The sequence below is a fragment of the Xenopus tropicalis genome, chromosome 8, assembly GCF_000004195.4.
Source record: "Xenopus tropicalis strain Nigerian chromosome 8, UCB_Xtro_10.0, whole genome shotgun sequence".
Taxonomy (NCBI): Eukaryota; Metazoa; Chordata; class Amphibia; order Anura; family Pipidae; genus Xenopus; species Xenopus tropicalis.
Window position 1 is genome coordinate 20,768,869 of NC_030684.2, and position 26,713 is coordinate 20,795,581.

Sequence of the window (26,713 nt, forward strand, 5' to 3'; positions counted from 1 at the left end):
TTGTCGAGCCGCCATACACGCACTGTATATCGCATGAAACGAAGTTTTGTACGGTATCATCGGTACGTGTATGGCCGACTTTACACTTGCATACGTATCCAGAAGTATCTGTGGAAGCCATGTACATGTGGACGTGCATCTAGATATATACCCATATCGGGTACTTGGGAAAGCATGTGATTTCCCAGGCCTCGGCTATGGAAACCTCTCGTATGGCTGCTTTAGAAGTGAAGTCTTCTACTGGGCAAGAAGATAGCCAATAACACCCGAGGAACAGCTCATTTACACATCCGTTCCTTGGTGAAATAGGCTTGTTTATGATTTGATTCCATAAGGGGCATGCAGGGATAATGTTTAGGACTTTGCTTATCCAGTGGCTTCCCTTCCCCAGATAAAGGGGTGGTACCTGCAGACCCAAAGATTGGGCAGCCATGATTATATTCCCCTTCCAGCATGCAGAGGGAATAAACACCTTAGCATTCTGTGCTTCTTCCCACTTTGCTTCTTGTCTCCCTCACTTTCTACTTTGCTTTTTCTCATCCCTGGTGTGAGGTTCTGAGTTTCTATCAATGTCATTGCCATAAGCCTTAATTCTCATACCACTTTATTTCTCTTCTTTGCCATTGCCTGCTCTATTGCTTATTTATTTCCCTTTTGGTCAATGTGCCATTCAGTATATGGCACCCTGCGCTACATCAATGGGCCCATTCTATTACAAACCATTACTAGTCCTTTTTGCATAGGAAAGGTGTCACAACACCAAAACCCGCTGAATGGCCCAAATGCCTTAGGAATGGCTCACACCATCATCCCCTAGATCGCTTTGATTGCTCCATCCGCAGCATTACTAGATTTACATGGATAGCTGGAATCTCCGCTTGAAACAATGTTGCTGGATACTTGGCTTCAGGGAATGAACAATATAACAGGGACTTATCACGCAAAACACTTTAATGATTTTATACAAAGGCATAAACCTGCCCTCACTCCTGTATGGAAAATGATTTCACACAATAAATCATAAAATGCTTCAATGTCTTTTGTCATTGCTTTTGTTTTTAAATTTTTGTTTTGCTTTTAAATTTCAGTAGGCTATTCAAAGTTATTTGCTGATTCACCCTTCTCTTAGTTATCCACATCTTAGCTGTGCTGAAAAAAAAAAACCAACAGGCAAGGGAAAGCTAAAGATCCCAATTGGCAACAATAAGACAATAAAAGCCCATTAATTGTTAAATATGGCACAATTTGGTGGAGAATCCACTAGCCAGCAACCCTTGATAGAATCACGTGCCTTTTCCCCTTTTATAGAGTTACTGCACTACCCCTGGGCAAATGGAAATACCCCCCCAGGGCATAAGTTACACTTCCATTACATTGGATAGTTAACTCATTACACCCCTACAGTTATATCTTGGGGTGCAGAATGCGACGTCAACACTAAGGGGCCGATTCATTAAAGCACGATTGAGAAAAAATCATATTTTTTCTTATAAAACATTTCGTAATGTCCACGATGAATGAATAACAAAATTTGTCATTGCAAAAAGTACGACTTTATTTAATTTCGTTAAAATTCCACTACTTTTTCGTAGTACATTCGTTCTTCCGGGAAAAAGTCATACTTATTGGAAAGACTACGAAAATGTAGTTACCAAAGCTTGAATGAATATGTTTTTGCCAGGTTGGGACTGTGCCATCGAGCCCTATGGGAGGCTTCCAACATCATACATTTTGTTTCAAAGCCGGAAAGGTTTTCATGCCGTTTACGATCATTTGGATCTGAAAATTTTGTGACTTTTGGATCGCAACTACGATATTTTCATACGACCAAGGAAATAATTTTTGTGACGTTTCTGAACATCAGAAATTATCGTGGTTACTCCGAATTTTTCCCAATCGTGCTTTTAACTAATGAAAATTCATGCTTTAATGAATAGGCCCCTAACTGTTGTGTTCAGCCTTTCAGTGTTAAAGTAAATGAAATCATATATTCTGGATATAAGATTCCAGAAACAGGGAGCACATTATCTGCAGCTTTCTGTAATCTTATTCAGCAAGGAACATCTCATCCCCAAACACAGCAGTAAAACTACTGCAGGCACAGCACAGCACCCTTTACATTACTACCAGTAGTAAAGACACAGATGAATATACTACATCTCCCTTAATTTGAGGTAGAGCAAAAGTACAAATGCAAACATTAATCTTAAAGTCTTTATAGCAACTATCAGACCACTTTACGTGACTGTGGTATGTTGGGACAAAGCAGAATCTTCGGTCCTGGTTTCGGAAGGTCCTCTATTGGTTCTTGCTGTGGACGTGTTGTCGCTTCTCGCAGGGCCGCCATCAGGGGGGCACAGGGTGTATTTAACTTTAATCAACTCCGGGCCTTGTCATTGGTCGCGCCCCGTGCACATGTGTGACGTCAGTACACATGGGGTGCAACCTTATAAAAGTGAAGATGCAGCGGGGAGCCGCGTGACATAATGGAGTGCGCTGCCGGAGGAAGCAGGAGGATTCTGGGGGGGGGGGAGCTGGAGGATGCTTGGGGGGGCCTGGAGGAAGTAGCAGGATGCTTGGGGGGCCCTGGAGGAAGTAGCAGGATGCTGGGGGGGGGAGCTGGAGGATGCTTGGGGGGCCCTAGAGGATGCTGGGGGGGAGCTGGAGGATGCTGGGGGGAGCTGGAGGATGCTTGGAGGCCCTGGAGGATGCTGGGGGGGAGCCGGAGGATGTTGGGGGGGGATGGAAGGAAGCAGTAGGGGAGCAGGAAGCAGCGGGGAGCGGGTCATAGTATGAGGACACTGGGGGAGGACCACCAATGTTTTAGGGGGCCCTGGGCTGGCTAGCAATGTTTTAGGGGGTCCCTGCCCTGTCAGCAATGCAAAATGTAAGCCCTGGCCACCAATGTTTTAGGGGGCCCTGGCTACCAATGTCTGTGTGTCCTTTGTATTGATGGGAGGGGTCACTGGGGGAGGGGCCATTGGGGATGTGGGAGAAGGGGGGCCAAGAAAATTTTGTTGTGAGGGGCCCCGTGATTTCTGATGGCGGCCCTGGCTTCTCGGACCTGGTCTCCTTGTGTGTCATTGGTCTCAATGTTTCCATATATCACTGGGCCAGTGTCTTGCTGCATTGGTACTTTGTCTGGCCTGAGGTGCCATCTGTTCCTACTGTAGCGCTTTTCTTGAGGTGTGACTACATCATAAGATCTAGGTCTGTCTCTTACATTTTGTTCAATTGCTGCCTACCAGCCCGGTGTGGTTCCCATCATTACTCTGTCTGCCCTCTGAACAGGAGTAAGAATCCTGGCTTTTCAGTCATAGTATCTCTTTTGGTTGGCTTGGTGTCTTTGTAAACAAGAGGGAACATTCTGTGGAACTTTTGGTTTCAACACAGATGCTGATGCTGCAAATTGGATCACATAAACCTGCCCGTCTCTGGGCACCTAGGGCCCCTGGCGCAGCGCTGATGGGCCGGCATATGCAGTAGAGTGAAAAGAAGAGAATGCACGATCCCATGAAATCGCTACTACAGAAGTACCCTGGGCCAACAGGAGCACCAGCCTTGGGTATAAGTGGTCTTCCGGATAAGGGATCTTTCTGTAATTTGGATCTCCATAACTTGGCTGCTAAAAATAATTTAAATATTTAATAAACCCAATAGGCTTAATAAGGATTAATTATATATATATATTAATTATATACAGATCAAGTACAGGTACTGTTTTATTATTACAGAGAAAAGGGAATCATTTAACCATTAAATAAACCCAATAGGGCTGTTCTGCCCCCAATAAGGGGTAATTATATCTTAGTTGGGATCAAGTACAGGTACTGTTTTATTATTACAGAGAAAAGGGAATCATTTAACCATTAAATAAACCCAATAGGGCTGTTCTGCCCCAATAAGGGGTAATTATATCTTAGTTGGGATCAAGTACAGGTACTGTTTTATTATTACAGAGAAAAGGGAATCATTTAACCATTAAATAAACCCAATAGGGCTGTTCTGCCCCCAATAAGGGGTAATTATATCTAAGTTGGGATCAAGTACAGGTACTGTTTTATTATTACAGAGAAAAGGGAATCATTTAACCATTAAATAAACCCAATAGGGCTGTTCTGCCCCCAATAAGGGGTAATTATATCTTAGTTGGGATCAAGTACAGGTACTGTTTTAAAATTATAGAAAAAAGGGAATCATTTTTAAAATTTAGAATTATTTGCTTATAATGGAGTTTATGGGAGATGGCCTTTCTGTATTTCGGAACTTTCTGGATAATGGGTTTCCGGATAAGGGATTCCATACCTGTAGTTTATTCTAAACGTACCCATTAAATCATGCAGGTACTTGTGCCCCAGACCTTTCAGCATAGGGAGTGGAAAGCAACTGTAAAATAGGAAAAGGTCAGCACTGACATGGCCGTGTGGTTAAAATAATACAGAAGACGAGTGTTTAGGAATAATATTAGGGATTAATATCTATATAATAACATGGACTCTTGATCTTCTGCTTTTAAGGAGCTCAGAGGGGTTGTCTGCCTTGTGTCCCCAATAATAGTACTAAATATTTGTGACATATTTGCAGTATATAAACTAGGGGTGTCCAGTCTGCAGCCCCCCTGATTTGTATAGAACTAGAACTGCCCTGGAGGGTTACAGGCTGGGGGGCATCAGCCAATTACCCCTTGATCAAGGATGAGCCTGGCAGGTGCCTCTTGCCCTGTTTTTACTTGATGAAACGTGTAATTCTGCAGCTTTGCCAACCCGAGCTCCTACATGTACAGCGACACCTCCCAGATACCGACTATCCCTCCATTCCCAGGCACCGTCACTGGTTTCATTTCCCTCCTGTTTCTCTCTTTGTTCAATACTTCTCAGTAATATATCGTTACATATAAGGTGTAAGTAACTGAAATAACAGCACCCATTTAGTATGTGATGTATGGAGAGCCAGGTTTCCCTGGGAAATGATTTTCAGTCCCATTAAAGAAATATGGCCTATTCTCATAGCAGTAACCCTTCAGCATATAGTAACTTTTTATCAATATTGTTCCTTTGCTTTCTGGAACTTAGAAAAACTATCCCAATGGGGGAAATTGGGATAGGCTGAGTACTGCAACCGCTAATACCCATAGGGCCAAGCCACCTTAGGAGACTTTTTGTGACCCTGTAGTATTGGCCACTTTTTGTGACCCTGTAGTATTGGCCACTTTTTGTGACCCTGTAGTATTGGCCACTTTTTGTGACCCTGTGGTCTCCACCCAACCCACGGCTTCCAACTCCTCCCATCTCTATAACATGTACAGAAATGATTTACTAGTGAGGAATTGCCCCCAACACATACTAATATATGCAATATAAATGATACAAACAATTGCATTTTAAGATTTATTTGAACACTTTTTAACACAACTACATTTGGTGTAGGTTAAGGGGAATGGGAACGGGTGGGAAAGGGTGAGGGTTATATTAACTATTTTGTTTAACTACTGATTTAATAGATCTCCCACTCTTCAAGCAGCACTGCCACAAACCAAGGACTCGGGTGCCGTTTCTGGACATTTCTCAACATTTTTACGTTAATAATTATTATTAAGTGAGGACATGAATAGGTATGGGTGGGGGTGGGAAAGGGTGAGGGAGTCTATATTTGTATTTAGCAATATTTTCAATTCTAACTGCCTTCTGCCTCAAAAGATGTGCCACTCTGGAGACGGCATTGCCAAAAATCCAGGTCTCAGTTGCTGGCAGGTCAAGTTCTTCACATTGGCCCGACCTACAAAGAGATAAATAGTGAGTGACATTTTGGTTGGTACCCACTGTGGCCTCATCAAAACCAATGTTTGATATATTGATCATATGTTTAAATACAACAATCAACAACGAACATTCAGACTGAAATTGTAGAATAACGGGGCCTGGAAATCATACAAAACTGTCTGACTGATCGAATAAATGGGCGATCGCCATAGAACGAATGTTATTGGAACGATAATTCGGAGCCCACCCACGGTCTGAAAATGGTACAATTTTATTGGTGCGTGTACAGCCAGCTTTACATGTTTACATACTGTATGTACATATTGAGTATAAAAAAATGAAAAATAAGGGGGGGTTTATACAGAGGGACCAATCTTGGGGTCCAGACACACAGAATCCCATGTATAAAGCAATTCTTTTAGGCATCTTGAATGATGCCGGGACCAGAAGTACCTACACCTCAACGTATATACTTCATCAAATGTTAGCTGAATTAGGAGAAAAGTTTTAATATACAGGTAGGGGATCCGTTATCCAGAAACCCGTTATCCAGAAAGCTCCGAATTACGGAAAGTCTGTCTCCCATAGATTCCATTTTAATCAAATAATTCAGAATTTATCTCTGTAATAATAAAACAGTACCTGTACTTGATCCCAACTAAGGTATAATTACCCCTTATTGGGGCAGAACAGCCCTATTGGGTTTATTTAATGGTTAAATGATTCCCTTTTCTCTGTAATAATAAAACAGTACCTGTACTTGATCCCAACTAAGATATAATTACCCCTTATTGGGGGCAGAACAGTCCTATTGGGTTTATTAAATGGTTAACCTTTTCATAGCCATATATTTATTTAGCCCCCACTTTCTGCCCCGTGTACCTGTGCCAGCATCCAGCACTGTACTAAGCACAATTCAGCAAGAACAGCCCCCTAAGTTTGTTCATAGCCTGTACAGAGAGATACCATAAAACTATGGCACATAGGGATTCCCCTGTACTAAGCACAATCAAGCAGGAACAGCCCCCTAAGTTTGCTCATAGCCTGTATAGAGAGATACAATAAAACTATGGCACATAGGGATTCCCCTGTACTAAGCACAATTCAGCAAGAACAGCCCCCTAAGTTTGTTCATAGCCTGTACAGAGAGATACCATAAAACTATGGCACATAGGGATTCCCCTGTACTAAGCACAATCAAGCAGGAACAGCCCCCTAAGTTTGCTCATAGCCTGTATAGAGAGATACAATAAAACTATGGCACATAGGGATTCCCCTGTACTAAGCACAATCAAGCAGGAACAGCCCCCTAAGTTTGCTCATAGCCTGTATAGAGAGATACAATAAAACTATGGCACATAGGGATTCCCCTGTACTAAGTACAATTCAGCAGGAACAGCCCCCTAAGTTTGTTCATAGCCTGTACAGAGAGATACAATAAAACTATGGCACATAGGGATTCCCCTGTACTAAGCACAATCAAGCAGGAACAGCCCCCTAAGTTTGCTCATAGCCTGTATAGAGAGATACAATAAAACTATGGCACATAGGGATTCCCCTGTACTAAGCACAATCAAGCAGGAACAGCCCCCTAAGTTTGCTCATAGCCTGTATAGAGAGATACAATAAAACTATGGCACATAGGGATTCCCCTGTACTAAGCACAATTCAACAGGAACAGCCCCCTAAGTTTGCTCATAGCCTGTACAGAGAGATACCATAAAACTATGGCACATAGGGATTCCCCTGTACTAAGCACAATTCAGCAGGAACAGCCCCCTAAGTTTGCTCATAGCCTGTACAGAGAGATACCATAAAACTATGGCACATAGGGATTCCCCTGTACTAAGCACAATTCAGCAGGAACAGCCCCCTAAGTTTGCTCATAGCCTGTACAGAGAGATACCATAAAACTATGGCACACAGGGATTCCCCTGTACTAAGCACAATTCAGCAGGAACAGCCCCCTAAGTTTGCTCATAGCCTGTACAGAGAGATACCATAAAACTATGGCACATAGGGATTCCCCTGTACTAAGTACAATTCAGCAGGAACAGCCCCCTAAGTTTGTTCATAGCCTGTACAGAGAGATACAATAAAACTATGGCACATAGGGATTCCCCTGTACTAAGCACAATCAAGCAGGAACAGCCCCCTAAGTTTGCTCATAGCCTGTATAGAGAGATACAATAAAACTATGGCACATAGGGATTCCCCTGTACTAAGCACAATCAAGCAGGAACAGCCCCCTAAGTTTGCTCATAGCCTGTATAGAGAGATACAATAAAACTATGGCACATAGGGATTCCCCTGTACTAAGCACAATTCAACAGGAACAGCCCCCTAAGTTTGCTCATAGCCTGTACAGAGAGATACCATAAAACTATGGCACATAGGGATTCCCCTGTACTAAGCACAATCAAGCAGGAACAGCCCCCTAAGTTTGCTCATAGCCTGTATAGAGAGATACCATAAAATACGGCCCCTTGCCCCCCTATACACACTATCCTGCAGTTACGGCCCCTTGCCCCCCTATACACACTATCCTACAGTTACGGCCCCTTGCCCCCCTATACACACTATCCTACAGTTACGGCCCCTTGCCCCCCTATACACAATATCCCACAGATACAGCCCCTTGCCCCCCTATACACACTATCCTACAGTTACGGCCCCTTGCCCCCTATACACAATATCCCACATATACAGCCCCTTGCCCCCCTATACACACTATCCTGCAGTTACGGCCCTGCCCCCAACCCCGTTCGGCCCCCCCCTATACACACTATCCTACAGTTACGGCCCCTTGGCACTATCCTACAGTTACGGCCCCTTGCTACGGCCCCTTGCCCCCCTATACACACTATCCTACAGTTACGGCCCCTTGTATACACACTATCCTACAGTTAGGCCCCTTGGCCCCTTGCCCCCCTATACACACTATCCTACAGTTGCCCCCCTATACACACTATCCTACAGTTACAGCCCCTTGCCCCCCTATACACACTATCCTACAGTTACGGCCCCTTGCCCCCTATACACTATCCTACAGTTACGGCCCCTTGCCCCCCTATACACACTATCCTACAGTTACGGCCCCTTGCCCCCCTATACACACTATCCTACAGTTACGGCCCCTTGCCCCCTATACACACTATCCTACAGTTACGGCCCCTTATACACACTATCCTACAGTTACGGCCCCTTGTCCTACAGTTACGGCCCCTTGCCCCCCTATACACACTATCCTACAGTTACGGCCCCTTGCCCCCCTATACACACTATCCTACAGTTACGGCCCCTTGCCCCCTATACACACTATCCTACAGTTACGGCCCCTTGCCCCCCTATACACACTATCCTACAGTTACGGCCCCTTGCCCCCCTATACACACTATCCTACAGTTACGGCCCCTTGCCCCCTATACACACTATCCTACAGTTACGGCCCCTTGCCCCCCTATACACACTATCCTACAGTTACGGCCCCTTGCCCCCCTATACACACTATCCTACAGTTACGGCCCCTTGCCCCCCTATACACACTATCCTACAGTAACGGCCCCTTGCTCCCTATACACACTAACCTACAGTTACGGCCCCTTGCCCCCCTATACACACTATCCTACAGTAACGGCCCCTTGCCCCCCTATACACACTATCCTACAGTTACGGCCCCTTGCTCCCCTATACACACTATCCTATAGTTACGGCCCCTTGCCCCCCTATACACACTATCCTATAGTTACGGCCCCTTGCCCCCCTATACACACTATCCTACAGTTACGGCCCCTTGCCCCCCTATACACACTAACCTACAGTTACGGCCCTTTGCCCCCCTATACACAATATCCCACAGATACAGCCCCTACCCCTGTTGGGTGGAAATACTACTCGGTTTTGGTTTGGCTGGGGATGCTGGGAAATGTAGGACTAAGCTGTGGAGCTCAGTGGAGACAACTGGAAGGCTTAGAGGCAGTTCACCTATCAATGAGCTTTACATATGATGTAGATATTGATACAGACAATGTTGTTATTTTTTGTGGTTTTTCAGGTATTTATCTCTTTGCTCAGCAGCTCTCACAGTTTGTTATTTCAACCGATGGCTGGTTGCTAGGGTCAGTGACCCCAAATTTGAAAGTTGGACAGAGGCAGAAGAGGAAAGAAAAAAAATGAAGACCAATTCAGTTCAGTCTATAACACAGCGAGCAGCATCCCACAGAACCCCGGGCACCGGGCTCACTGCTCATACCACTCCCTGTGGCGCCTAAAGGGTTAAACCATCAGCAACTAAACCTCAGAACAGAAACAAGGGGAAAGTTCGCTTTTTGGTAGAACTACAATTCCCAGCATCCCCTGAGGCCGTCACACCCAGCCCTGTGTCTGGCAGCCAGGTTCCCCCAGTCTGTGTGAATGGGCGCACTATCTGCAATACCAACAGCAGCCACTGGGGACAGCGCAAGAAAGTGACGTGCGCAAGTGCCTCTGGGATATGTAGTTTCAGTCTTCATCCTCATCTAGTCGTTCAAGGTAAAAGAGACTACAATTCCCAATAGACCAGGGGATTTATACTGTCGCTGGGAAATGTAGTTTTTGTATATATGTATATCTTTATTTATAAAGCGCTACTTATGTACGCAGCGCTGTACAGTAGAATTCATTAATACAGACAGGGGGTTAAAGATAATGGATAAATACAAAGTACAACAATAAATACAATAAATACAAGGTGCAGTTGCAATAAGAGTCAGAAACACAAGATGAAGGAGGTCCCTGCCCCGTAGAGCTTACAATCTATATTGATTAACCCTACTGTGCGGGCTGAGGGAGGTGTGAATAATGTGTGAGAGAGGGGGATCGGCTTGACTGCTTGCCGACTATACGGCTCAATCCTGTGTAATCTGCCCCCATTGATAATAATAGGGTTGTACCAAGTGTGTGGGTGTGGGGGACAGTGTCAGCTAATTGGGCTTAAAGATTGGGTTGAGAACCGCTGGTATAAAGGTTCTGTGCCACTACCCCATTTGCAGGCATTTGGCATTTCAGCATCTGGTTACTATGGTCTAAATTACCCTAGCAGCCAGGCTGCTAGAGATACTAGAATATGAATAGGAGAGCCCTGAATAGAAAGATAAGTACAGGTATGGGATCCCTTATCCGGACACCCGTTATCCGGAAAGCCCATCTCCCATAAACTCCATTTTAATTAAATAATTCAGAATTTTATAACTGATTCCCTTTTCTCTGTAATAATAAAACAGTACCTGTACTTGATCCCAACTAAGATATAATTACCCCTTATTGGGGCAGAACAGCCCTATTGGGTTTATTTCATGGTTAAATGATATTTAGCAGACTTAAGGTATGGAGATCCAAATTACAGAAAGATCCCTTATTTGGAAAACCCCAGGTCCCAAACATTCTGGATAACAGGTCCCATACCTGTATTATTCCCTGCCTCTGAAATCCTTATGTTTGTCAGGGGGTCACTGACCACAGTAGCAAAACAATAACCATACACCCCCCCATAGAATGTGGTGGTTCAAGTCTATTGTTTATGATCTTCAGCTTCCAAACTGCTGCCTGGTTGCTAGGGTAATTAAGCCCTGGCAACCTGACAGCAGTTACAATTCCAGGCCTGAGAGCTGCATCAGAAATAAAAATGAAGAATAAAAATCTAAGAAACATATAAAATCCCCCCCCCCCGTCTGCCGCTGGACTATCTGGGCTGAACACAGAGGCAGAACTGGAGGGGTTATAGACCCCCCTATACAGAGCCTTATGTTTATCCTGGTCCAATCAGCTGCATTTCCCCTTTAGTGCGTGACTTGTGTGACTAAGGGACCATCATGTGACCAGAATTCTAGGCCGCAAGAGTGGAATTTCCCAAACCTTAAAGGCAAAGTAATAGCAATTTATACTTTTCCTATTAGCCTGCATGGCATCAACCTGCTCTTCTATTCCCTCTGTTTCCTGCTTGTGGACTTAACCCAACCCACCATTCAGTCTGTGCTCACTCTTGTCCTTTAGACATTTCCCCCTCCCTGGTGGGAGTTGTAGTTTGGCAACATAGAAATACCCTCCAGTCTCCATCGCTGATCCATAACAGTGGGTACGCAAAGCAGAGAGTATTCTCATTAAAGCATTAAGTGAGCTGTTTTATGAAAGGGCTATAAATAAAATAAGCCACATGGCCACTCATCTGAGTAGACACTGAGCCTGAGTGCATCTGCTCCCCAATGTGTTTCATATGAAACAGTGTTACTGTAATAATCCATCCCTGATTCTGCTGTACTACAGCTCCCAGCATGCTTTACCCCAGGATAAAGTGCAGTGCTGGTAGTTTCAGTCCAACAACAGCCGTAAAGCAAGACTGAGCCACACTGTTTAATAACTGTTTATTTACAGCAGTCTCAGGTCTGCCACCCAGTGGCAAGAGCTGCTTATTACACCCACAGGAACATAAAGGGAAAGTGCTGAGTAACCATGACTGCTGCAGGAATACGTTATATAACACCAGATGGCTCAACTTACCATTAAAGTTCCACTTATACTAAATATCTGATTTAGGGGCTGACGGCTGTTTGTTCATGATTCCCAGCATCCCCAGGCACACAGCTGGGGGGGGGTTACACACAAAATATCTCTGCTAATGAGTTTCAGAACATGTAATATCCTAGTTGTTTGCCCTTCAAAGAGTATCTAATGTCCCAAAATGGCTTCCCTCAGTGGAGCTGCAGAATGGCACATTGCTTGTTTATGCACAACCATATATCTGGCAAGATAGAGACAGTAGGGCAGGATGGGGACAGTAGGGCAAGATGGAGACAGTAGGGCAAGATGGAGACAGTAGGGCAAGATGGAGTCAGTAGGACAAGATGGAGACAGTAGGGTAAGATGGAGCTTAGATGGGGACAGTAGGGCAAGATGGAGACAGTAGGGCAAGATGGAGACAGTAGGGCAAGATGGAGTCAGTAGGACAAGATGGAGACAGTAGGACAAGATGGAGACAGTAGGGCAGGATGAAGACAGTAGGACAAGATGGAGACAGTAGGACAAGATGGAGACAGTAGGGCAGGATGGAGACAGTAGGACAAGATGGAGACAGTAGGACAAGATGGAGACAGTAGGGCAGGATGGAGACAGTAGGACAAGATGGAGACAGTAGGGCAAGATGGAGACAGTAGGGCAAGATGGAGTCAGTAGGACAAGATGGAGACAGTAGGACAAGATGGAGACAGTAGGGCAGGATGGAGACAGTAGGACAAGATGGAGACAGTAGGGCAAGATGGAGACAGTAGGGCAGGATGGAGACAGTAGGGCAAGATGGAGACAGCAGGACAAGATGGAGACAGTAGGGCAGGATGGAGACAGCAGGGCAAGATGAAGACAGTGGCTTAGATGGGGACTGTAGGGCAAGATGGAGACAGAAGGGCAAGATGGAGACAGTAGGGCAAGATGGAGACAGTAGGGCAAGATGGAGACAGTAGGGCAAGATGGAGACAGTAGGACAAGATGGAGACAGTAGGGCAAGATGGAGACAGTAGGGCAGGATGGAGACAGTAGGGCAAGATGGAGACAGCAGGACAAGATGGAGACAGTAGGGCAGGATGGAGACAGTAGGGCAAGATGAAGACAGTGGCTTAGATGGGGACTGTAGGGCAAGATGGAGACAGAAGGGCAAGATGGAGACAGTAGGGCAAGATGGAGACAGTAGGGCAAGATGGAGACAGTAGGCAAGATGGAGACAGTACGGAAAGATGGAGACAGTAGGACAAGATGGAGACAGTAGGGCAAGATGGAGACAGTAGGGCAGGATGGAGACAGTAGGACAAGATGGAGACAATAGGGCAAGATGGAGACAGTAGGACAAGATGGAGACAGTAGGGCAGGATGGCGACAGTAGGGCAAGATGGAGACAGTAGGGCAGAATGGAGACAGTAGGACAAGATGGAGACAGTAGGGCAGGATAGAGACAGTAGGGCAAGGTAGTGACAGTGGGTTAAGATGGAAACAGCAAGTCAACCCCAAAAATAATTTTTTGCCCAATAAAAGAAAACTTAATTCTAAGCAACTTTGCAATATACACTCATTATATATTTGTGATGGTTTTTAGTTATTTGTATATATAACATACAATAAATATTCTTTTATTAGGCAAAAATTTTTTTTGGGGGTTGACACATCCTATAAGACTGTTGGTCTAATGGGAGTGAGAACCTACACAGATTCAGCTTTGGTCTGGGCCCCACTAAGACTGAAGATGGTCGATGCCTCTGTGACTGGGTCTCTAGCCCTTTGGCCTCCCATAGAACTGGGCCGATATGGGCCGACAAATGCCTCCCACTCAGCCCCTCCAGACATCTATGGGACATCCCGTGGGGCAAGGACTGCACCAAATGTCCATGCAGCTTGTTTCTCAGTGATCTGATTGGGCTTTGCTTGATTGTGGCCAAATCAGGCAGCAATCCTCATGTTTGATGGCCTAGCCAATCGCAGATCTCCATGTGTATGCAGTGATGTATCTACATTGCACCGGCACCCCTTCCCCTGCAACAAATCAGGGGGGCACACACCCCACAAACACCACCCCAGTCCCCTTTCCCTACCACCCCCAGGGGGGCAGCAAGGTCTGGAAATTCAATCAGTGATTCAAATCATTTATTTGTAGTGCCATCTTGTGGCCAGCTTCATAATGACAGGAGGCTATGGACAGGTTAGTGTTCAGATTGATAAACCCATTTCCTTCACATTCATATTATAACCCAAGGGGGTCAATAGGAAAGTGCACAGGGCAGTTACTGATACAGTGGAACAAGCTATAAATAAATCAACCAAAGAATCATAATAAGATGGAATGACCCTGGGGCCCAGTTCATAATCACTAAGGGATGTTTAATGGGAAATAAATAAGCATATGGAGGCAATGGGACTGATTATTAAGGTGGGGATAAAGGACAAACCTTCCCTTGTTTCCTCCAGTTCTTTTTTTGGGGATTGGTTTCCCTGACTAAAGCAGGGCTGCCTTATACAGGGAATAAAATAAATGCAATTATACAAATACCATACTCCCCATGCCCGCAGTCCCTGTTTCCTCATAGATTCAGGCAGGTTATTTGGCTCCTAAACCTTCAGTGTTTTTGCCCATGTTTATTAGAGTGTAAACTCCTCTGGGGCAACAATAAAGTGAGGAAAGTAATAAAACTGGGGAAATGGTCAGAATTGTTTTGGGCAATGCCCATGGCTGCCACTGGGGGAGCTCCAGCTACATACACATTTCCTATTACTAGAAAGCCATATATAATTACTAGTAACTTCCTCTAGAGGTGGCCGTACACAGTAAGGTTCACTTGTTTGGGCGAAGTTGCAAAAAAGCGAATCTTTCCCCCAATCTTGGGTGGGTGATATTGTGCTAATGCCTTGGGCCAAACCATCACATTACAATGAAAGGGGTACAAGAAGTGAGAGCGAGGATCACCTCAATCCAACAGAAAAATGAAGCTTTTCTGATTGACATCTGGCTGACCAGATATCGGTTGGGGGGGGCTGCAGAGGGGCCTATACACGGGCAGATAAGCTGCCAAATTGGTTCTGAATCAGTGGCCCTGCATCATGATAAGGTTTCTCCTGTTTGATCTAACAGTTCAGTATATTACATGTTCAACCGGAGTAGAGTTGAGTTTAGGTGTCTATGGCAAATGTAACAAACAGGTTATATTGGCACTATTTGTACCCTGATGTCCCCATACGATCCCTGCCCAGCAAGTATGCCCAAGATACCCGGGCAGTGCTGCTGTGTTCCTTAATAATACATACAAATATTTGGATATTTTATCCAAAGGTTAAACCTTGTTTGTGAATGTAGGAAGAGCAAGTAGAACAGGTACAGTGGGGGGGGGGGGCGGACGGTAAAACAGCAAAAAAAAAAAATTCCTTTTGACCTGTAGTGCAATTGTAGTGCATTCAAAGTGGAACACAAAAGACAGACTGGTCAGAATCCAGTTGCAGCCGGCGGCAGGGAGCGATGTGAATGCAGAGTGGAAGCAAATTAAATTTATATATCACTTTTAATTTTGCTGATAGTTGAGCGACTCTGCAGCTCACAATGGGACCAGAGTGAGTGCGTGGAAATTAGAAGTCACATGACCTGGTGACAGCACCTGGGGGGGAAAAGTTAAAAAGGCTTAGGGGGGCAGGGCTATAAATACAGTATACACTGTGGGAAGTGGGGCAGGGACAGAGAGCAGTCCAAGCGTTGGAGGGAAAGGATCGCTCACAGTAGCCATGGTGCTGCACAAAGACTCCTGCGTTGAGCTGAATGATGGGCACAAAATGCCAGTGCTTGGGTTTGGCACCTACGCCCCAGAGAAGGTAAGTGCTCCCTGTTGGTAGGAACACCTTCTGTGCTGTCTGGTAGGTCTGATGGCCAAATATCTTGGGTGGGTCACAACTGTCCAGCTGTTCCTATACCACAATTCCCAGAATTCCTTGACGGCTGGGGTTGTACCGGGCCGGCATGACACCAGTCCTCGTGGCCCCCGCTGACCCACCTGCAACAACTGCTGCTCCCTGTTGTTATAAGGTGCGAAAGTGGGGAGGAAGGGGCTGGTGCTGGGTGGGCGGACGGGGGCACCGGGGTAGAAACCCTAAGCAACTAATGCCATTATTTGGTGCCGCATACTAGAGCTGGGTAAAGTAGTATTTGTGCCCTGGTGATACTGCTCGATCCGGTACCCCCTCCATTACTCACCCCTATAGGTCCAGCCTTGCTGCACCAGGTCGTGATGCCGACTCAACTCTAAAACTGTGTGCCAAAAAGCTACTTAATGGATGCCATGCCCTGACATATCAAGTACACAGAGGCCCAAACAGCTCCCCACAGACCTAATAAATAGTGACTGTCTATGGCAGGGGTGGGCAAACTACGGCCCGCGGGCCACGTCCAGCTCGTTGGTCCTTCTTAATCTGGCCCGCCGACTCCGCAAGTCTCATCACGCGACTGGACTGACAAGCGTAAACGGCGTAACCCGTCTGTAAGTCAATGTGGCCCCCGAGTCAAAAAGTTTGCCCACCCCATTTCTATGGCACCTTACAGCAGCCCCTCTGGCGCTTGCCAGAAACCCACAGATTGCCAGTTTGCAATTAGACTGGTACTGTGGGGGGAAATGGGGATTTGCTTTGGTTATACCCTGGCAGTGCCCGGTATTATGCCCCATAACTCTTTCAACTCCCCAAGTGTAATGGTAGAAGAGCTGGGGAAGACCACAGTCTAACTGTCCAAGCAATTCTACAGCATTGTGACTGTGGGGCGTCTGGGGGGAACCGTTGCCCCCCTGGCAATTGCCCCAGGTTAGCTCTGCAACTGCTGATTTCTTTATACAGGTATGGGATCCCTTATACGGAAACCAGTTATCCGGAAGCTCCGAATTACGGAAAGCCTGTCTCCATAGACTCCATTTTAATCAAATAATTCAGAATTTTAAAACTGATTTCCTTTTTCTCTGTAATAATAAAACAGTACCTGTACTTGATCCCAACTAAGATATAATTACCCCTTATTGGGGGCAGAACAGCCCTATTGGGTTTATTTAATGGTTAAATGATTCCCTTTTCTCTGTAATAATAAAACAGTACCTGTACTTGATCCCAACTAAGATATAATTACCCCTTATTGGGGGCAGAACAGCCCTATTGGGTTTATTTAATGGTTAAATGATTCCCTTTTCTCTGTAATAATAAACCAGTACCTGTACTTGATCCCAACTAAGATATAATTACCCCTATTTGGGGGGGCAGAAACAGCCCTATTGGGGTTTATTTAATGGTTAAATGATTCCCTTTTCTCTGTAATAATATCCAGTACCTGTACTTGATCCCAACTAAGAATATAATTACCCCTTATTGGGGCAGAACAGTCCCTATTGGGTTTATTTAATGGTTAAATGATTCCCTTTTCTCTGTAATAATAACCAGTAACCTGTACTTGATCCCAACTAAGATATAATTACCCCTTATTGGGGGCAGAACAGCCCTATTGGGTTTATTTAATGGTTAAATGATTCCCTTTTCTCTGTAATAATTAAAACAGTACCTGTACTTGATCCCACTAAGATATAATGACCCCTTATTGGGGGCAGAACAGCCCTATTGGGTTTATTTTAATGGTTAAATGATTCCTTTTCTCTGTAATAATAAACCAGTACCTGTACTTGATCCCAACCTAAGATATAATTACCCCTTATTGGGGGCAGAACAGCCCTATTGGGTTTATTTAATGGTAAATGATTCCCTTTTCTCTGTAATAATAAAACAGTACCTGTACTTGATCCCAACTAAGATATAATTACCCCTTATTGGGGCAGAACAGCCCTATTGGGTTTATTTAATGGTTTATTGATTTTTTAGTAGGCTTATGGTATGGAGACCCAAATTACGGAAAGACCCCTTATCTGGAATACCCTTGGTCCCAAGCATTCTGGATAATGGGTCCTATACCTGTACCTCCAATACTTGTCGCATTTTTTTTATTTTGGGAACTGACCGGCCACATGATAGTGGGGAGTAGGGAGAAATGTATGAGCCCAAAAATCCATAACTGCCCCCCTTTTGCAGGCCCCCCTGTGCCGCTGCTGGCATGTGTATAAGTGGCCATTATGTGGGGGTGCACCAAGGAATCCCGTCCAAATCCGTCCAAGGGGTCCCCACTTATTAGCCAACTGCTCACCTTGGCGCTGTGATGTAAAATGGGCCCCCAACAGGTACCAGAAGGCCCTGGGCAAAATGTAATTAGTGGGCCCCCACTGCCCCAAACATTTGTGATAGAATAACCCTGAAGTTCAATATTGTAAGGCAGACGATGAAGAAATGGTCTGCACCTACTGAAGTAGACGTGGCCCCCAGGGTCCCCTGGGAGCAGAAAAATGACAAAATATAACCATCATGTAGAGCTCTTCCAGTTGATTAAATAAAGTTATCCCAGATAATAGATGTGCTAGTGGGCCCCCCTATCCTGCTAATGCCCCTTTTGCCCCATTTTTTAAAATCGTCCCAGCCCCCAATGAAAAAATGTCCCTTGAATACAAGTTCATGCCCCTTATCCACCAAGACCAATCCCCAATTATGCCCAAACTCCTCCCACGATACTCCCAAGCTCAGCCCACACAAGCCTGCAGTACCTCCCATAACCCCCCACCCCTTTCCCCACGATGACAACCCCTATCTGAACTATCTCATTCTGTATGGAAAGGTAGGTGTTTTTGTGTATATCCCTCCCCATAAGTCTCTGGTGTTCCTAGGTCAGTCTTAAATTTTCTAGTGTTCTAGGCCAGTCTGTAAGGAAAACTATACCCCCCAGAATGAATACGTAACCAACAGACAGTTTATATTGTGTTAAGTGGCCTATTAAAGAAATCTCCCCAAACTGGAATATATATATCAGTAAATATTGCCCTTTTACACCCTTTCCCTTGAGCCGCCATTTCCTCAGAGATCAGCTGACAGGAAGTGATGCAGCTCTAACTGTAACAGGAAGTAGTGTGGGAAGCAAAAGGCAGAACTCTGCCCATTCATTGGCTGATGGGGCCCTAGCATGTATGTGTGCCTTGGCTTGTTTGTGTGCACTGAGACTCCTTTCGATCCCAGGGGGCGGCCCCTTAAAGGAACAGTAACACCAAAAATGAAAGAGCTTTAAGTAATAAAAATATAATGCACTGTTGCCCTGCACTGGTAAAACTGGTGTGTTTGCTACAGTAACACTACTATAATTTATATAATAAGCTGCTGTGTAGCCACGGGGGCAAGCCATTCAAGCTGGAAAAAGAAGAAAAGGCACAGGTTACATAGCAGATAACAGACAAGCTCTGTAGAATACAATGGTGTTTTATCTGTTATCTGCTATTGTCCTGTGCCTTTTTCTCCTTTAAATGGCTGCCTCCATGGCTACACAGCAGCTTATTTATATAAATTATAGTAGACTTTCTGAAGTAAACACACAACTTTTACCAGATGCAGCAGCACATTATATTTTAGTTACTTTTATACACTTTCATTTTTGGTGTTACTGTTCCTTTAAACTCTCAAAATGGCAATTTTCTATTACCCAATAGCACATACTACTAAAAAGTATATTTTTTATGAAAATGGTTTATTTGGATGAAGCAGGGTTTTACAGCTTTCATATGCAATATACTTTTATAGAGACCTACAAGTGCTTCTAGATCACTCTTAAAGTCTCAAGTGTTCTAGGTCAGTCTTCCTATTGATAGGCAGCTCTTTTCCTGTTTGCCAGTTCTACTTCTAAACTATCCTAATAACCAACGAATGGCCCAGAGTCCTGCCATACACATTTCATACAGACCAAGGGACTCAGAAGATCATTGGGACGGGATGGGGGTGAATTTGTGAATGTGCCACATCCATATAAATATGTACAGCCCCAACTGACCCCCCCCTTTGATCATATAGATGATTTTCCCCCTCTACGCTAATTGGCTAGTGACAGAGGAATGACAGGGGTATGCTGGGGAGCTTTCACTGTTTATCTATGTATTATAATGTTATTTTATCCTCAGTTCCCCAAGAGCTTGGCCAGAAGAAGGCACCAAAGTGGCCATTGACGTTGGATACCCCATATTTGACTGCGCGTTTATCTATGGGGAATGAGGTGGAAGGTTGGACGGGCGATCAAGGCAAAGATTGCGGATGTACTGTGAAGAGGGGAGACGTGTTCTACACTGGGAAGGTAACCAAGAAACTCACCATGATAACTGGGTGGGAATGGGCAAGCAGGAAACCGATTGTCAATTTGACCAGAGAAATATATATAGGGGAGAAGTAAATACATCCTGAGATCTGATTAAAATGAAAGGTTGGTCATGTCCGAGAGCAGTGGCGCTGTTCTGCTGCAGTCAAATGGGAATCGGTTCCTATTTGAGAGGTGAGATGTGAACTGCAAGGGACAAAAGCTATTTAGTAGCATCCGGCACCTTCTATAACATCTGAATGAAAGCATCTCCCAGACATAATGGAGCCCTTATTTCAAGTGGCCGCCTAAAGCAGCGGCTTAATAACAGGCTTTGCTTTTTGCGTGTTGCCCGTCCTTGGTTAATGAGGCCTGATACTTGGGGTACACTCAGGGTTGGACTGGGGCCAGTGGGACACTGGAAAAAAACCCGGTGGGGTCCTGCTGACCCAGAACAGATCCCTGCTAGGAAGTGCTCCACCCTAAGATCCTCCCTGCCCCAATGGGTGCCCAGGTAAGTGTGAAAGTGGGGGCCCATGAGATGGCCCGCATACCCAGTCTGACCCCTGGGCACACTGGAAGGGGGCGGCCGGTCATCCCATTTCCAAATAGAATTCCAACAAGCCCCTGTAAAATCCAACCTAGATCTTAACTTGGAGACTTTCCATTTTACTCATCAGCTCTGGTCCACGTCCATACCCCCGAGAGGGTCCGTCAGCCCCTGGAGAAATCTCTGACAGATCTGCAGTTGGATTACATGGATCTCTTCATCATCCATAATCCGGTGGAGTTCAAGGTGAGTCTAATAATGTGCCACCATGTAAAGAGCCATCAGAGAATTGTAGTCCCGCCCATTGCTTGAGTCACAGACTCCCTGCCCCTCCCTTTGTAGGATTTCATTAGCAGTTTTGTCCCACCCACTACTTGAGCCTAACAGGTTGCTAGGGTCAGTTAATCCAATCAGTTCAGAATAATAATTTTAATTATATTCTTTTTTTTGTTAATGTTTAAGCCTGGAGATGACCCTTGCCATTGATGAAAATGGGAAACCTATTTTCCATAAACTACGTTGATCTTAGAGACACATGGAAGGTAGGGGCTGTTCCTGGGGGGGGTTCTCTGGCTTGTCTGGGGCATCAGGAAAGGGTGGAGACCGAATACGGAGTATGGGGCAATAACAAGTCATTTATAGAGTGATTTTGTTCCCATCAGGCTCTGGAAAAGTGCAAAGACGCAGGCTGGTCAGATCGATCGGGGGTGTCCAATTTTAACCACAAGCAGCTGGAGGCTGATCCTCAATATGCCTGGCTGAAATATAAACCCGTCTGTAACCAGGTAAATCTGCTCAGTTGTTTTAATCTCATTAATAAGCACATGGGGGTGGAGCACCAGTAAAAATCCAGAACCCTCTGTCTCCGCCACTGCAGGTGGAATGTCACATTTACCTGATCAGAGCAAAACTGCTGGAGTTCTGCAAGTCCAAGGACATCGTTCTGGTGGCATATGTGTATTGGGGTCCAGCAGGGAGGAGAACTGGTAAAACTTTAATAGTGTCTTTTATCAAATAAACGTACGGCAGATATGAGAAGTGAGCTGTTTTCTGGCAGTGAAAATGCCCCTGGTGTGGGGGAAACAAAGGAAAAGAGACAGAATTAGGATCTCGCCCTCCCTTTCCATTTCAGGGTAGATCAGAGCACTCCTGTACTCTTGGAAAACCCATACTGGGCGCCATTGCTAAGAAGCACAATCGGACCCCCGCTCATGTCGCAATGCGGTACCTGCTCCAATGAGGAGTCGTCGTCCTTGCAAAGAGCTTCACTCCAGCCAGGATCAAGGAAAATTTCAAGGTATTTCAACATGCTAAAATGTAAATGCTCCAAACAAATTCACATAAAATTGCTCTTCTGAGCATTTTTCCAATTTACATTTATTAACTAGTTTTCACAATATCAGCAGTTTTTTAAACTGTTAATATAATGAACAACGGCACCAGCTGCTGCCCAGTTCTGCCAACAAGCTACAGCCGGCTGAAAATGAATTTCCTGAATAAAATGTCTTGTGACTGTCACATGACTTTTCTCCGCTAACTTGTAGCCCATTACATAGTTACATAGTTACATAGGGTTGAAAAAAGACCAGTGTCCATCAAGTTCAACCCATCCAAGTAAACCCAGCACACCTAACCCACACCTACCAATCTATACACTCACATACATACACTATATATACAACCACTAGTACTAACTGTAGATATTAGTATCACAATAGCCTTGGATATTCTGATTGATCAAGAACTCATCCAGGCCCCTCTTAAAGGCATTAACAGAATCTGCCATTACCACATCACTAGGAAGGGCATTCCCCAACCTCACTGCCCTCCCGTGAAAACCCCCTACGCTGCTTCAAATGGAAGCTCCTTTCCTCTAATCTAAAGGGGTGACCTCTGGTGCGCTGATTGTTTTTATGGGAAAAAAGAACATCCCCCAACTGCCTATAATCCCCTCTAATGTACTTGTACAGAGTAATCATGTCCCCTCGCAAGCGCCTCTTTTCCAGAGAAAACAACCCCAACCTGACAGTCTAACCTCATAGTTTAAATCTTCCATCCCCTTAACCAGTTTAGTTGCAGTCTCTGCACTCTCTCCAGCTCATTAATATCCTTCTTAAGGACTGGAGCCCAAAACTGCACTGCATACTCAAGGTGAGGCCTTACCAGGGACCTATAAAGGGGCAAAATTATGTTCTCATCCCTTGAGTCAATGCCCTTTTTTATACAAGACAGCACTTTATTTGCTTAGTAGCCACAGAATGACACTGCCTGGCATTAGACAACTTGTTATCAACAAAAAACCCTAGATCCTTCTCCATTAAGGAAACCCCCAACACACTACCATTCAGTAGATAGTTTGCGTTTATATTATTTCTACCAAAGTGCATAACTTTGCACTTATCAACATTGAACCTCATTTTCCAGTTTGCTGCCCAGTTATCTAATTTTGTCAAATCGCTCTGCAAAGCAGCAGCATCCTGCATGGAACTTATAGTTTTGCACAATTTAGTGTCATCAGCAAAAATAGAAACAGTACTGTCTATGCCCACCTCCAGGTCATTAATAAACAAGTTAAAAAGCAAAGGCCCAAGGACTGACCCCTGCGGTACCCACTAACCACACTGGTCCAATTAGAAAATTTCCATTTACAACCACTCTTTGTAATCTATCCTTCAGCCAGTTCTCTATCCAATTACAAATATTATGTTCTAGGCCAATATTCCTTAATTTGATCATTAACCTTCTGTGAGGTACTGTATCAAACGCTTTAGCAAAGTCCAAGTAGATGACATCAACTGCCATTCCAGCATCGAGGTTCCTGCTCACCTCCTCATAAAAGGCGACTAAATTAGTCTGGCAAGATCTGTTACGCATAAAACCATGCTGGCACAAACTAATAGTATTGTGAACTGCAATGTATTCAAGTACCCTATCCCTTATTACCCCTTCCAAAAGTTTTCCTACTACTGATGTCAGACTAACAGGCCTATAGTTTTCAGGCTGAGAACGGGATCCCTTTTTAAATAACGGCACCACATTAGCAATCCGCCAGTCTCTCGGCACCATGCCAGACCTCAATGAATCCTGAAAAATTAAGTGAAGAGGTTTGGCAATCACAGCGCTCAGCTCATTTTACCTGGGATGAATCCCATCCGGCCCTGGACCTTTGTTTACCTTTACATGTTCAAGTCTCTTTTGAATTTCCTCCGAGTGACCCATGCGTCAGTAGCTAAATTACTAGAACTGGGCATATTACAAGGGAAGCCTTCATTATCTGGCTCCTCAGATGTATAGACAGATGAAAAATAAGAGTTCAAAATTTCTGCTTTTTCCCCGTTCTCATCAACCAACTTAACCCCCCGTGATAATAAAGTTCCCACCCCTTCTTGCTTAATTTTTTTACTATTCACATAATTAAAAAATAATTTAGGATTCTTTTTACTCCTAGCTGCAATATCCCTTTCCATTTCTATTTTAGCTTGCTGATAGCTTTTTTGCTGCTTTATTTGCTTCCTTTACCTGATGAAAGTTTCCGCTGTCCCAGCTAACTTGAATGCCCTAAAAGCACGTTTTTTCTTACCAACCTCGACAATAACACTTTTATTCAGCCATAAAGGTTTTGCTTTGCGATGCCTCTCCTTGCTTACAAGGGGATATACTGTTTGTGTATACCTACAAAGCAATGTTTTAAAGATGTTCCATTTTCCTTCTGTGTCTAACCCATGAAAAGCCTTTCCCAGTTGACACATTGCAGAGATGCCCTTATACTGGCAAAGTCTGCACGTCTAAAATTGAGCGTATTAGTTACTCCCTTATAGAGGTGTCTCTGTAGCATTATCTCAAAGGACCATGTTGTGATCACTGTTCCCCAAATGCTCACCCACACAAATGTTAGAGATGAGTTCATTATTATTAGAAATCACCAGGTCCAAAATAGCGTCATTCCTAGTGGGTTCTTGAACTGCCTGAAAAAAAGTTGTCATTTAGCATATTTACAAACCTACTAGCTTTTTCTGACTTAGCCACCCCATTACTCCAGTCAATGTCCGGATAATTAAAGTCCCCCATAATAACAACGTGACCTATTTTGAAGCCTCCTCCATTTGCAAAATAGCTGGGCCTCATCCCCCTCATCTATACGGGGTGGTTTATAGCATACACCAATGATCATTTTCTTTGTGACCTTCAGCCCTTGTAGCCCATTGTCTGAAATAACCAGCAGGTGGCATCGTTGTTTGGAATGTATTATTATTATTCTTTTCATAGAAGCCCGAGTAGGTTCTTCTGCAGTAAAGCCAGCGCAAAGTGTCATAAAATTGCAATGCTCTTAAGGCGGCCATACATGGGCCGATTGTAACTGCCGATATGGGTCCCTTAGACCGATTCGGCTTAGCGCGCCATGTAGGGGAAACAACGACTGACCTGCCTGACCAATACCTGGCCTGAAATCGGGCAGATGTCAATCGGGCAGGTTAAAAAATTCAGCCAAATTGGAGACCGCATTGGCTCGTTGATGTGAACCCAAACCGACTGCGCCTATTCCAGTTGTTATAATTCGATCCTTTGGCCCAAGGGCCAAACGACTGAATTATCCTGAATTCACCCGATATCGCCCACCCGTAGGTGGGATATTCGGGAGAAGATCAGCTCGCTTGGCGACATCACCAGGTGAGCGGATCATTACGTGTAAGGCCACGTGTACGTGTAAGTTCCCATAAAACCCCAGGACAGTGGCCAAATGTGTCAAAGAGTTTCTTCTGTCCCAACCTCGTCCAAGAGCTAGGGTGGGCACCTTTATCCCGACCAAAAAGCATGAAGGAGGTAAGGGTCTTCAGGCTTCAGGAAACCCCTTTATCCTTCCCCCTCCAGTCTGAAGACTTATAAGGAGTCTGGAACTAATGGACCTTTGAAGAAGTCCCGAAAACAATTGCACCCACAGAGAGCCTAATGGCCACACATCTGCCCCCCTAGATCAGTGCAGGCCTGAAGGTATTGCACCCTCTCCATAAAGTGCACTTTACTTCAATGGCAATCCTGCCTGCTATCTACTGCCCCTAGAGGAACTAGATAGCAGGTAATGGTAAACAACAATTTTGATTGTTTATGGGGTGCAAGAAATACTCCCCATTGGCTGCAGGTTGCTCGTTGGTTTGTACAAGTGTGTATGAGTGTGTATGGTGTGTGTATGAGTGTGTATGGGTGTGTGTATGGTGTATATGTGTGTATGGGTGTGTATGGGTGTGCATGGGTGTGTGTGGGTGTGTATATCTGTGTGGGTGTGTATATGTGTGTATGGTGTGTGTATATATGTGTATGGGTGTGTATATGTGTGTATGAGTGTGTATATGTGTGTATGGGTGTGTATATGTGTGTATGGGTGTGTATATGTGTGTATGAGTGTGTATGTGTGTGTATTGTGTGTATGTATGTGTGTATGAGTGTGTATGGTGTGTGTATGTGTGTATATGTGTGTGTGTATGTGTGTGTATGTGTGTGTATGGGTGTGTATATGTTGTGTATGGGTGTGTATGTATGGGTGTGTTAGTGTGTATATGTGTGTATGGGTGTGATATGTATGAGTGTGGGTGTGTATAGTGTGTATGTGTGTGTATGTATGTATGTTATGTGTGTATGTGTGTATATGTGTGTATATGTGTGTGTATA

The 26,713-nt window shown here is 44.7% G+C and overlaps 1 long non-coding RNA gene and 1 pseudogene across 3 annotated transcripts in view; one reads left to right on the forward strand and one right to left on the reverse strand.

Annotated features, from left to right (window-relative positions):
• Positions 1 to 5,373: 5,373 nt before the first annotated feature.
• Positions 5,374 to 26,713, reverse strand: part of LOC108645164 — a 455,446-nt gene continuing 434,106 nt past the window's right edge. For all 3 annotated transcript variants that reach the window (XR_004219626.1, XR_004219631.1, XR_004219632.1), the window contains one exon: positions 5,374 to 5,775. This is a non-coding gene — a long non-coding RNA (uncharacterized LOC108645164). The remainder of the gene's footprint in view (positions 5,776 to 26,713) is intronic.
• LOC116406602 lies at positions 16,020 to 22,567 on the forward strand (annotated as a pseudogene).